Source organism: Somniosus microcephalus, unplaced genomic scaffold (assembly GCF_052327205.1).
Source record: "Somniosus microcephalus isolate GS21.2 unplaced genomic scaffold, FLI_Smic_1.0 unresolved_chr3, whole genome shotgun sequence".
NCBI classification, from domain to species: Eukaryota; Metazoa; Chordata; class Chondrichthyes; order Squaliformes; family Somniosidae; genus Somniosus; species Somniosus microcephalus.
Window position 1 is genome coordinate 45,494,361 of NW_028225181.1, and position 13,671 is coordinate 45,508,031.

Below are 13,671 nucleotides of genomic sequence, written 5' to 3' on the forward strand. Positions count from 1 at the left end.
TCTCCCTCCCCCAGTCTGTCAATCTCTCCCCCAGTCTGTCGATCTCCCTCCCCCAGTCTCTCGATCTGTCCCCCAGTCTCTCTCTCCCCCTGTCTCTCTCTCCCCCAGTCTCTCTCTCCCCCAGCATTCACTCTCTCCCTCCCTAGTCTCTCTGCCTTCCCAGTCCCTCTGACTCTCCCAGTCTCTCTGTTTCACCAGTCTCTCTCTCCTCCCACTCTCTCACTCTCTCTCCCCCCCAGTCTCTCTCTCTCTCTACGGTCTGTCTCTCTCTCTAGTCTCGGTCTCTCCCCTAGCATTTCTCTCTCTGCCAGAATCTCTCTCTCCCCCAATCTTTCTCTCGCTGCAAGCTTTTTCCCTTGGCTGGTGTGTCTAGAACTACGGGCATAGACTCAGGATAAGTGGTAGCCCAGTTAAGACTGAGATGAAGAGGAACTTCTTGTAAGGGGTGGTGTGTGGGTTGTTTGTCAGCTTCACCTCTGACTCCTTTGAGCGGTTCGAATCGCTCCCACTCCCTTTTGTTCTAGACTTTGGACTTATTTGGAGGTTGTAATAAACTTGCAACAGACACCTAGGTTAGTCAAAAGAATTCAGATCTTTATTTTGAGACAGGAAAATATACAATACAATAAAACTTATACTTTAAAAGGGTGAGGAACACTCAGAATAAGCGAGGGAGAATTACAATATACAAAATCCCTTCCCCTCCCAACCCCACTACACTTGCTAGGCTGGAATCCAGAGGACCAGGAAATGCTCACCAAAACGACTTTCTTGACAGTTGTAGAGGTTCGCGATTTCGGGGTTCCCCTTAGTTGTGGCGGTTGGGGCCTGCCGTACCCCGGACGTGGTAGAAGACTGCACCTGCGTTGGGTCTTCTGTTTGGGTTGGTCCGCAGATGCAGTTAGTCACGCTGTTGGATATATCAGGTGACTACCCGATTTTCTTTGGTTAGGCCTAGTTTTAGGGTCTTTTGTATCCAAATCTTACCCAGGGGTAAGTCAGGCTAGCCTGTAGAGTGGAAACAAGTCTTTGGTTCGTGAGTTTTTCGGCGGTTGATTTGTTGTTGGTCGCGGTGGCCCAATATTACCTGGGAGAGAGTGAGACCGAGACTGAGAGAGAGAGACCAAGACTGAGAGTGTAAGACCAAGACTGAGAGTGATCGAGACTCAGAGAGAGTGAGAACGAGACTGAGACCGAGACAGAGACTGACCGAGACTGAGAGAGAGTGAGACTGATACTGAGAGTGAGACCGAGACAGAGAGAGAGACACTGAGACTGAGAGTGTAAGACCAAGATGAGAGTGACCGAGACTCAGAGAGAGTGAGAACGAGACTGAGACCGAGACAGAGAGATAGTCTGACCGAGACTGAGTGAGTTCGAGACTGATAGTGAGATCGAGACTGAGACAGAGTGAGACCGAGAATGAGAGTGATACGGAGACTGAGACAGTGAGTCCAAGACTGAGAGAGGCAGAGACTGAGAGAGTGAGACCGAGAATGAGAGTGAGACCGAGACTGAGAGAGTGAGAACGAGACCGAGAGTGAGGGAGACCGAGAGAGAGACCGAGAATGCCAGAGAGTGAGACCGAGACTGAGAGTGAGGGAGACCGAGAGTGAGGGAGACCGAGAGTGAGGGAGACCGAGAGAGAGTGAGACCGAGAGAGAGTGAGACCGAGAGAGAGTGAGACCGAGAGAGAGTGAGAACGAGAATGCGAGAGAGACCGAGAATGCGAGAGTGAGGCCGAGACTGAGAGCGAGAGCGAGACTGAGAGAGCGAGAGCGAGACTGAGAGAGCGTGAGCGAGACTGAGAGAGCGTGAGCGAGACTGAGAGAGCGAGAGCGAGACTGAGAGAGCGAGAGAGCGAGAGCGCGAGAGGGAGAGCGAGAGAGCGAGAGCGAGAACGAGAGCGAGACCGAGAGAGCGAGAGCGAGACCAAGAGAGCGAGAGCGAGGCCGAGAGAGCGAGAGCGAGAGCGAGAGAGCGAGAGCGAGAGCGAGACCGAGAGAGAGACCAAGAGAGCGAGAGCGAGACCGAGAGAGCGAGAGCGAGACCGAGAGAGCGAGAGCGAGACCGAGAGAGCGAGAGCGAGACCGAGAGAGCGAGAGCGAGACCGAGAGAGCGAGAGCGAGACCGAGAGAGCGAGAGCGAGACCGAGAGAGCGAGAGCGAGAGAGCGAGAGCGAGAGCGAGAGAGCGAGAGCGAGAGCGAGAGAGCGAGAGCGAGACCGAGAGAGCGAGAGCGAGAGCGAGACCGAGAGCGAGACTGAGAGAGCGAGAGCGAGAGAGCGAGAGTGAGACCGAGAGAGCGAGTGCGAGACCGAGAGGGCGAGAGCGAGACCGAGAGAGCGAGACCGAGAGAGCGAGAGCGAGACCGAGAGAGCGAGAGCGAGACCGAGAGAGCGAGAGCGAGAGAGCGAGAGCGAGAGCGAGAGCGAGAGCGAGACTGAGAGAGCGAGAGCGAGACTGAGAGAGCGAGAGCGAGACTGAGAGAGCGAGAGCGAGACTGAGAGAGCGAGAGCGAGACTGAGAGAGCGAGAGCGAGAGCGAGAGAGCGAGAGCGAGAGCGAGACCGAGACCGAGAGCGAGAGAGCGAGAGCGAGAGCGAGAGAGCAAGAGAGCGAGAGAGAGACCGAGAGAGCGAGAGCGAGACTGAGAGAGCGAGAGCGAGAGAGCGAGAGCGAGAGCGAGAGCGAGAGAGCGAGAGCGAGAGCGAGAGCGAGAGCGAGACCGAGAGCGCGAGAGCGAGAGAGAGAGCGAGAGAGCGAGAGAGAGACCGAGAGAGCGAGAGAGCGAGAGCGAGACCGAGAGAGCGAGAGCGAGAGAGAGAGCGAGACCGAGAGAGCGAGAGCGAGAGCGAGAGCGAGAGCGAGACCGAGAGAGCGAGAGCGAGACCGAGAGCGAGAGCGAGACCGAGACCGAGAGAGTGAGAGCGAGACCGAGAGAGCGAGAGCGAGACCGAGAGCGAGACCGAGAGAGCGAGACTGAGAGAGCGAGAGCAAGACTGAGAGAGCGAAAGCGAGAGCGAGACTGAGAGAGCGAGAGCGAGAGCGAGACTGAGAGAGCGAGCGAGACTGAGAGAGCGAGAGCGAGACAGAGAGCGAGACTGAGAGCGCGAGACTGAGAGCGAGACTGAGAGAGCGAGCGAGACTGAGAGAGACTGAGAGAGCGAGCGCGAGACTGAGAGAGCGAGAGCGAGACTGAGAGTGCGAGAGCGAGACTGAGAGTGAGAGCGAGACTGAGACTGAGAGAGTGAGAGCGAGACAGAGAGAGAGACCGAGACAGAGAGAGCGAGAGCGAGACTGAGAGTGAGAGCGAGACTGAGAGTGAGAGCGAGACTGAGAGTGAGAGTGAGAGTGAGAGCGAGACTGAGAGTGAGAGCGAGACTGAGAGTGAGAGCGAGACTGAGAGTGAGAGCGAGACTGAGAGAGAGTGAGAGCGAGACTGAGAGAGAGTGAGAGCGAGACTGAGAGAGTGAGAGCGAGACTGAGAGTGAGAGCGAGACTAAGAATGAGAGCGAGACTGAGAGAGTGTGAGAGCGAGACTGAGAATGAGAGCGAGACTGAGTGTGAGAGCGAGACTGAGAATGAGAGCGAGACTGAGAGAGCGAGAGTGAGACAGAGAGAGACTGAGTGAGAGCAAGACAGAGAGCGAGAGCGAGACTGAGAGAGAGCGAGACAGAGAGTGAGACCGAGAGAGAGTGAGACCGAGACTGAGAGAGAGCGAGACCGAGACTGAGTGAGGCCGAGACTGAGTGAGGCCGAGACTGAGAGAGAGTGAGACCGAGACTGAGAGAGAGTGAGACTGAGAGAGAGACCGAGACTGAGAGAGGGTGAGAGCGAGACTGAGAGTGAGACCGAGACTGAGAGAGAGTGAGACCGAGACTGAGAGAGTGAGACCGAGACTGAGAGAGATTGAGACCGAGACTGAGAGAGTGAGACTGAGAGAGAGTGAGACCGAGACTGAGAGAGAGTGAGACCGAGACTGAGAGAGAGTGAGACCGAGACTGAGAGAGAGACCGAGACTGAGAGAGAGTGAGACCGAGGCTGAGAGTGAGAGCGAGACTGAGAGCGTGAGACCGAGACTGAGAGAGAGTGAGACCGAGACTGAGAGAGAGTGAGACCGAGACTGAGAGAGAGTGAGACTGAGACTGAGAGAGACCGAGACTGAGAGAGAGAGGGACCGAGACTGAGAGAGAGTGAGACCGAGACTGAGCGAGAGTGAGAGCGAGACTGAGAGTGAGACCGAGACTGAGAGAGACCGAGACTGAGAGAGAGAGAGACCGAGACTGAGAGAGAGTGAGACCGAGACTGAGAGAGAGTGAGACCGAGACTGAGAGAGAGTGAGACCGAGACTGAGAGAGAGTGAGACCGAGACTGAGAGAGTGAGACCGAGACTGAGAGAGAGACCGAGACTGAGAGAGAGAGACCGAGACTGAGAGAGAGTGAGACCGAGACTGAGAGAGAGTGAGTCCGAGACTGAGAGAGAGTGAGAGCGAGACTGAGAGAGAGTGAGACCGAGACTGAGAGAGCCCGAGACTGAGAGAGAGTGAGACCGAGACTGAGAGAGAGTGAGACCGAGACCGAGACCGAGACTGAGTGAGACCGAGACTGAGAGAGAGTGAGACCGAGACTGAGAGAGAGTGAGACCGAGACTGAGAGAGAGTGAGACCGAGACTGAGAGAGAGTGAGACCGAGACTGAGAGAGAGTGAGACCGAGACTGAGAGAGAGTGAGACCGAGACTGAGAGAGAGTGAGACCGAGACTGAGAGAGAGTGAGACCGAGACTGAGAGAGAGTGAGACCGAGACTGAGAGAGAGTGAGACCGAGACTGTGAGAGAGTGAGACCGAGACTGAGAGAGAGTGAGACCGAGACTGTGAGAGAGTGAGACCGAGACTGTGAGAGAGTGAGACCGAGACTGAGAGAGAGTTAGACCGAGACTGAGAGAGTGAGACCGAGACTGAGGGAGAATGAGAGCGAGACTGAGAGAGAGCGAGAGCGAGACTGAGAGTGAGACTGAGAGAGAGTGAGACCGAGACTGAGAGAGAGTGAGACTGAGAGAGAGTGAGACCGAGACTGAGAGAGAGTGAGACCGAGACTGAGAGAGAGTGAGAACGAGACTGAGAGAGAGTGAGACCGAGACTGAGAGAGAGTGAGACCGAGACTGAGAGAGAGTGAGACCGAGACTGAGAGAGAGTGAGACCAAGACTGAGAGAGACCGAGACTGAGAGAGAGTGAGACCGAGACTGAGAGAGAGTGAGACCGAGACTGAGAGAGACCGAGACTGAGAGAGTGAGACCGAGACTGAGAGAGAGTGAGACCGAGACTGAGAGAGAGAGACCGAGACTGAGAGTGAGACCGAGGCTGAGGGAGAATGAGACCGAGACTGAGAGTGAGACCGAGACTGAGGGAGAATGAGACCGAGACTGAGAGAGAGTGAGACCGAGACTGAGAGAGAGTGAGACCGAGACTGAGAGAGAGTGAGACCGAGACTGAGAGAGAGTGAGACCGAGACTGAGAGAGAGTGAGACCGAGACTGAGAGAGAGTGAGACCAAGACTGAGGGAGAATGAGACCGAGACAGTGAGACCGAGACTGAGAGAGAGTGAGACTGAGAGAGAGTGAGACCGAGACTGAGAGAGAGACCGAGACTGAGAGAGAGCGAGACCGAGACTGAGAGAGAGTGAGACCGAGACTGAGAGAGAGTGAGACCGAGACCGAGACTGAGAGCCATCCTCTTTCAGAGCATTCACAGTCAAACCACAAACAACACTGTCAGATCACAGTCAAATTACTATGTATCTCAAAAAGACAGAAACAAACAACATAGAAACACAACCCAGTAAACTGTACAACACCAAAAAATCGTACAGATGGGCCAAAAACGACACGGAAAAATACCAGAAAAGAATTAGCAATGCATCAACTCAAGCTCTCTTAGACACCTTTCTGGATAACATATACACTCACAATAAAGAAGGCGTAAACCGGGCAGTTATTAACCTAAACAATATTTTTGATAATTTGGCAACAAGTGCAAACTTGAAAGCTCGCAAGAACAAACCCAAAACAAAAAACTATGAAAAATGGTTTGACCCAGATTGCCACAACATGAGGAAAAAACTTAGAAAAATATCAAACCAAAAACACAGACATCCAGAAAATGAGGAATTACACCTTACTTATTGTCAGATACTAACACAATACAGAAACACACTCAGAACCAAAAAAGAGCAATATATTAAGAACACACTCAGCTCCATGGAGGAATCCATTGATTCCAATTGTTTCTGGGACAACTTGAATACACTACACAAAAAACAACACGACGAATTGGCCATTCAAAATGGGGACACATGGGTAAACCACTTTGAAAAATTATACCAGAAAAACACACTAAGACCAGAGCAACACCAAATATGCAAAAAACTGGAAAAGCTAGAAATGGCCATAAAAGATAACCAAAACCCGCTAGACGCCATAATAACAGAAAAAGAACTTCTTGAAAAACTCAAGGACCTGCGACCAGGAAAAGCTTGCGGGACAGACGGCACACTAAACGAGATGATTAAACACACAGACGACAAAATGAAACTGGCTATCCTAAAACTCTTCAACTTGGTTCTGAGTGTCGGTTATTTCCCTGATATCTGGAACAAAGGACTCATAACGCCCATATACAAAAGTGGGGACAAAATCGACCCAAACAACTATCGAGGCATCTGTGTAAACAGTAACCTGGGGAAAGTATTCTGTAGCATCATAAACAAAAGACTTATAAACTTCCTTGAGGAGCACAATGTCTTGAGTAAAAGCCAAATCGGATTCCTGCCAAACTATAGAACATCCGATCATATCTTCACCCTACAGACCCTAATTGACAAACACGTACACCATAACAAAAGCAAAATCTACGCATGCTTTGTAGATTTCCAGAAGGCTTTCGACTCCATCTGGCATGACAGTTTATTCCTGAAACTTATCGAAAGCGGGGTAGGAGGGAAAACATATGATGTAATTAAATCAATGTATACAAACAACAAATGTGCAGTTAAAATTGGAGACAAACAAACAAAATACTTCCCACAGGGGCGGGGGGTGACGCAGGGCTCGCCAATCTCACCGACACTCTTTAATATTTACATAAATGGATTGGCAAAACTACTTGAACAATCTACAGCACCTGGCCTCACCCTATATGAATCCAAGGTTAAATTCCTCCTCTATGCAGACGACCTGGTTCTGCTGTCACCAACTAAGGAGGGTCTACAGCAGAACCTGGACCTGCTGGAGTCGCACTGCCAGACTTGGGCCCTGACAATAAATCCCCAAAAAACCAAAGTCCTTGTGTTCCAGCAAAGATCCAAACATCAGGGACCCAAAATAAATTTCACAATAGGAACAACCAAAATTGAACAAACCACTAACTACACATACTTGGGCTTAAAAATCAGTTCTACGGGAAACTTCAAACTGGCTGTGAATGAACTGAAAGAGAAAGCAAGAAGGGCTTTCTGTGCCATCAAAAAATCAATCCAAATAGAAATCCCAATTAGCATTTGGCTCAAAATTTTCAAATCAGTAATTGAACCAATTGCACTCCATGGCAGTGAGGTATGGGGACCGCTAACACAACAAGAATTTGCAAAATGGGACAAACACCCAATTGAGATCCTACATGCAGAATTCTGTAAAAGTATCCTCCGGACTCAAAGGAAAACAGTAAACAATGCATGCAGGGCGGAACTAGGCCAATATCCATTAATAATCACTATCCAAAAAAGAGCCACCAAATTTTGGAATCACCTACAAATGAGCAACCCCCAATGCTATCACTACGACGCCCTGAAATGCCAAGAGCTGACCATAAAGAAGAATACCCTCAGTCAACTAGTCCTGGGACTCAGTGAAGTAACTACTAACAATACTAACAATAACCAGTCCCAGGACAGTGACAGGGTAACACAAAGAATTCGACCCAACACAATCGTCGCTAAGCAAAAGGAAAAATATCTGACATATTGGGCAGAAACAACAAAAACCCAAAGCAAACTCAATTGCTACTTGGCCCTAAACAGACAATACAACATAGCTGATTACCTGACCATGGTAAAGGATAACAAACTGAGAAGAACCTTGACAAGGTACAGACTTAGCGAACATAGCCTAGCGATCGAAAAAGGCAGACCAGGCTGCCAAGAGACTGTATGAATAGACTGTATGAATAGAACTGCGTTTATGTGTTCTACCATAAATGTATTTTGATGCTTTGGCAACATAAGATGTACCTTATCATGCCAATAAAGCGATTTGAATTTGAATTTGAATTTGACTGAGAGAGAGCGAGACCGAGACACAGAGAAAGCGAGACCGAGACTGAGAGAGAGTGAGACGGAGACTGAGAGAGAGTGAGACCGAGACTGAGAGAGAGTGAGACCGAGACTGAGAGTGAGACCGAGACTGAGAGTGAGACCAAGACTGAGAGTGAGACCGAGACTGAGAGAGAGACCGAGACTGAGAGAGAGTGAGACCGAGACTGAGAGAGAGTGAGACCGAGACTGAGAGAGAGTGAGGCCGAGACTGAGAGAGAGACCGAGACTGAGAGAGGGTGAGACCGAGACTGAGAGAGTGAGACCGAGACTGAGAGTGAGACCGAGACTGAGAGTGAGTGAGACCGAGACTGAGAGAGAGTGAGACCGAGACTGAGAGAGTGAGACCGAGACTGAGAGAGGGTGAGACCGAGACTGAGAGAGTGAGACCGAGACTGAGAGTGAGACCGAGACTGAGAGTGAGTCCGAGACTGAGAGTGAGTGAGACCGAGACTGAGAGAGAGTGAGACCGAGACTGAGACCGAGACTGAGAGAGACCGAGACTGAGACCGAGACTGAGACCGAGACTGAGAGAGAGTGAGACCGAGACTGAGAGAGGGTGAGACCGAGACTGAGAGAGAGAGTGAGACCGAGACTGAGAGTGAGACCGAGACTGAGAGAGGGTGAGACCGAGACTGAGAGAGAGAGTGAGACCGAGACTGAGAGTGAGACCGAGACTGAGAGAGGGTGAGACCGAGACTGAGAGAGAGAGTGAGACCGAGACTGAGAGTGAGACCGAGACTGAGAGAGAGTGAGACCGAGACTGAGACCGAGACTGAGAGAGACCGAGACTGAGAGTGAGACCGAGACTGAGAGAGAGACCGAGACTGAGAGAGAGACCGAGAGAGAGTGAGACCGAGACTGAGAGAGAGACCGAGACTGAGAGAGAGTGAGACCGAGAGAGAGTGAGACCGAGACTGAGAGAGACCGAGAATGAGAGAGCGTGAGACTGAGAGCGAGAGCGTCTGTGTGTGAGTGCGAGCGTCTCTGTGTGAGTGTGAACAGTTCCCATGGATTGGAGGGTAGCTAACGTTACCCCACCGTTCAAAAGAGGTGGTAGAGAGAAAACGGGGAATTATAGACCGGTAAGACTGACATCGGTAGTGGGGAAAATGCTAGAGTCCATTATAAAAGATGTAATAGCAGAGCACTTGGAAAACAGTGACCGGATCGGACAAAGTCAACATGGATTTACAAAAGGTAAATCATACTTAACTAATCTACTGGAATTTTTTGAGGATGTAACTGGTAAAATGGATAAGGGAGGACCAGTGGATGCGGTGTATTCGGACTTTCAAAAGGCTTTCGGTAAGGTCTCACATCAGAGATTAGCGTGTAAAGTTAAGGCACATGGGATTGGGGGCAAGGTATTGACTTGGATAAAGAACTGGTTGGCAGACAGGAAGCAAAGAGTTGGGATAAACGGCTCTTTTTCCGAGTGGCAGGCAGTGACTAGTGGGGTACCGCAGGGATCAGTCCTTGGACCCCAGCTATTTACAATATATATTAATGATCTGGACGAGGGAACGAGATGTAATATCTCCAAGTTTGCAGATGACACAAAGCTGGGTGGGCGTGTGTGCTGTGAGGAGGATGCCGAGAAACTCCAGTATGATTTGGACAGGTTGGCTGATTGGGCAGAAGCATGGCAGATGCAATATAACGTGGATAAATGCGAGGTTATCCACTTTGGTGTCAAAAACAAGGCGGCAGATTATTATCTGAATGGCAATAGATTGGGAGAAGGGGAAGTGCAACGAGACCTGGGCGTCCTTGTGCACCAGTCGCTGAAGGTGAGCATGCAGGTGCAGCAGGCGTTTAAGAAGGCAAATGGTATGTTGGCCTTCGTAGGGAGAGGGTTTGAGTACAGGAACAAGGATGTCTTGCTGCAGTTGTACAGGGCCTTGGTGAGACCACATCTTGAGTATTGTGTGCAGTTTTGGTCGCCTTATCTGAGGAAGGATGTTCTTGCCATGGAGGGAGTGCAGCGAAGATTCACCAGGCTGATACCTGGGATGGCAGGAATGACGTATGAGAAGAGATTGGGTCGATTGGGCTTATACTCGCTGGAGTTTAGAAGAATGAGAGGGGATCTGATTGAAACTTATAAAATTCTAACAGGACTAGACAGACTAGATGCAGGAATGATGTTCCCGATGGTTGGGGTGTCCAGAACCAGGGGTCACAGTCTAAGAATAAGGGGTAAGCCATTTAGGACAGAGATGAAGAGAAATTTCTTCACCCAACGAGTGGTGAACCTGTGGAATTCTCCACCACAGAAGGGAGTAGAGGCCAATTCACTAAATATATTCAAGAAGGAGGAGGATATATTTCTTAAGGCTAAAGGGATCAAGGGGTATGGGGAGAAAGGAGGGACAGGGTACTGAATTTGGATGATCAGCCATGATCGCATTGAATGGCGGAGCAGGCTTGAGGTGCCGAATGGCCTACTCCTGCTCCTATCTTGTTTTCTCTCTGCCACTCACTTGTCTCTCTCTCTCTGTGTGTGTCTCTCTCTCTGTCTGTGTCTCTCACTGTGTGTGTGTCTCTCTCTCTCACACCGTGTGCGTGTGTCTGCGCACGCGCGTCGGCCACACTCTGTCTGATGGCCACACTCTGCGGGGACTCCTCACCTCCCAAACTGTGGGGAGGCGAGGAGTCCCCACAGTCGGGGAGGCGAGGAGTCCCCACAGTCGGGGAGGCGGGGAGTCCCCCCAGTCGGGGAGGCGAGGAGTCCCCCCAGTCGGGGAGGCGAGGAGTCCCCCCCAGTCGGGGAGGCGAGGAGTCCCCCCCAGTCGGGGAGGCGAGGAGTCCCCCCCAGTCGGGGAGGCGAGGAGTCCCCCACAGTCGGGGAGGCGAGGAGTCCCCCACAGTCGGGGAGGCGGGGAGCCCCCCGCAGTCGGGGAGGCGAGGAATCCCCCCAGTCGGGGAGGCGGGGTGCCCCCCGCAGTCGGGGAGGCGAGGAATCCCCCCAGTCGGGGAGGCGAGGAGTCCCCCGCAGTCGGGGAGGCGAGGAGTCCCCCACAGTCGGGGAGGCGAGGAATCCCCCCAGTCGGGGAGGCGAGGAGTCCCCCACAGTCGGGGAGGCGAGGAATCCCCCCAGTCGGGGAGGCGAGGAGTCCCCCACAGTCGGGGAGGCGGGGAGCCCCCCGCAGTCGGGGAGGCGAGGAATCCCCCCAGTCAGGGAGGCGAGGAGTCCCCGCAGTCGGGGAGCCCCCCGCAGTCGGGGAGGCGAGGAGTCCCCGCAGTCGGGGAGGCGGGGAGCCCCCCGCAGTCGGGGAGGCGAGGAATCCCCCCAGTTGGGGAGGCGAGGAGTCCCCCCCAGTCGGGGAGTCCCCGCAGTCGGGGAGGCGAGGAGTCCCCGCAGTCGGGGAGGCGAGGAGTCCCCGCAGTCGGGGAGGCGAGGAATCCCCACAGTCGGGGAGGCGAGGAGTCCCCCGCAGTCGGGGAGGCGAGGAGTCCCCCCAGTCCGGGAGGTGAGGAGTCCCCCACAGTCGGGGAGGCGAGGAGTCCCCCCAGTTGGGGAGGCGAGGAGTCCCCGCAGTCGGGGAGGCGAGGAGTCCCCCCAGTCGGGGAGGCGGGGAGTCCCCGCAGTCGGGGAGGCGAGGAGTCCCCGCAGTCGGGGAGGCGAGGAGTCCCCCCAGTCGGGGAGGCGGGGAGTCCCCGCAGTCGGGGAGTCCCCCGCAGTCGGGGAGGCGAGGAGTCCCCCCAGTCCGGGAGGCGAGGAGTCCCCCCAGTCCGGGAGGCGAGGAGTCCCCGCAGTCGGGGAGGCGAGGAGTCCCCCCCAGTCGGGGAGGCGAGGAGTCCCCCGCAGTCGGGGAGGTGAGGAGTCCCCCCCAGTCGGGGAGTCCCCGCAGTCGGGGAGGCGAGGAGTCCCCCCAGTCGGGGAGGCGAGGAGTCCCCCCAGTCGGGGAGGCGAGGAGTCCCCGCAGTCGGGGAGGCGAGGAGTCCCCCCCAGTCGGGGAGGCGAGGAGTCCCCGCAGTCGGGGAGGCGAGGAGTCCCCACAGTCGGGGAGGCGAGGAGTCCCCCCCAGTCGGGGAGTCCCCGCAGTCGGGGAGGCGAGGAGTCCCCCCAGTCGGGGAGGCGAGGAGTCCCCACAGTCGGGAAGGCGAGGAGTCCCCCCCAGTCGGGGAGGCGAGGAGTCCCCGCAGTCGGGGAGGCGAGGAGTCCCCCCCAGTCGGGGAGGCGAGGAGTCCCCCGCAGTCGGGGAGGCGAGGAGTACCCCCCAGTCGGGGAGGCGAGGAGTCCCCCCGTCGGGGAGTCCCCGCAGTCGGGGAGGCGAGGAGTCCCCCCAGTCGGGGAGGCGAGGAGTCCCCCCAGTCGGGGAGAGCTGGCACGGGCTCGACGGTCCGAATGGCCTCTTTCTGTGCTGTAACCATTCTATGATTCTATGCTTGCTGAAGCTGCATGTTAACTTTCTGTGATTCGTGTACAAGTACACCCAAATCCCTCTGAATACCAACATTTACTCATTTCTCACCTTATAAAAAAAATTCTGCTTTTCCATTCTTCCAACCAAAGTAGAAAATTTCACACTTCCCCACATTATACTCCATCTGCCACCTTCTTGCCCAATCACTTAACCCAATATCCCTTTGCCGCCTCTTTGCATCCTCCTCGCAGCTTACTTTCCCACCTAGCTTTGTGTCATCAGTAAACTTGGATATTACATTCGGTCCCCTCATCTAAGTCGGTTATAAATAGCTGAGGCCCAATCACTGTCCCTTGCTACACCCTGCTACCTGTTTATTCCGGTTCTCTGCTTTCTGTCCGTTATCCAATCCTCAATCCAAACTAATGTATTACCCCAATCCTCCAAGTCCTAATCTGATGCAACCTCTTGTTCGAAAGCCTTCTGAAAATCCAAATATACTACATCCACTTGTTCCCCCTTATCTATCCTGCTATTTACAACCTCAAAAAACAGAGAATGAGAAAGATGGGGAATGAATGGGATTGAGGGAGATGGAGAATGAAAATGAGTGATGGGAATGAAAGGTAATCTGAGGTGGAGAATGAAAGATGGCAAATGAGAGATGAAAGGGAATGGGCGAGATTAGGACTGAATAGGAATGAGGGAGATGGGGAGTGAACAGGAATGAGATGAGAATGAAATGGAATGAGAGAGATTGGGAATGAACAGGACTGAGAGTGATGGGGAATGAATGGGAATGAGAGATGGGGAATGCATGCGAAGTAATGGAGAATTAACCTTGCCAGAAATGGGGAATGACAGTTCAACAGACGTAATAATGTGTTGCATCAATAGACATCTATTCCGTTCTTCTTTCCAATGAAAAACAAAT

General features: G+C 53.3%; 1 pseudogene; it reads right to left on the reverse strand.

Moving 5' to 3' along the window:
• Positions 1 to 11,544: 11,544 nt before the first annotated feature.
• Positions 11,545 to 13,618, reverse strand: LOC147091396 (uncharacterized; annotated as a pseudogene).
• Between the last annotated feature and the right edge of the window lie 53 nt (positions 13,619 to 13,671).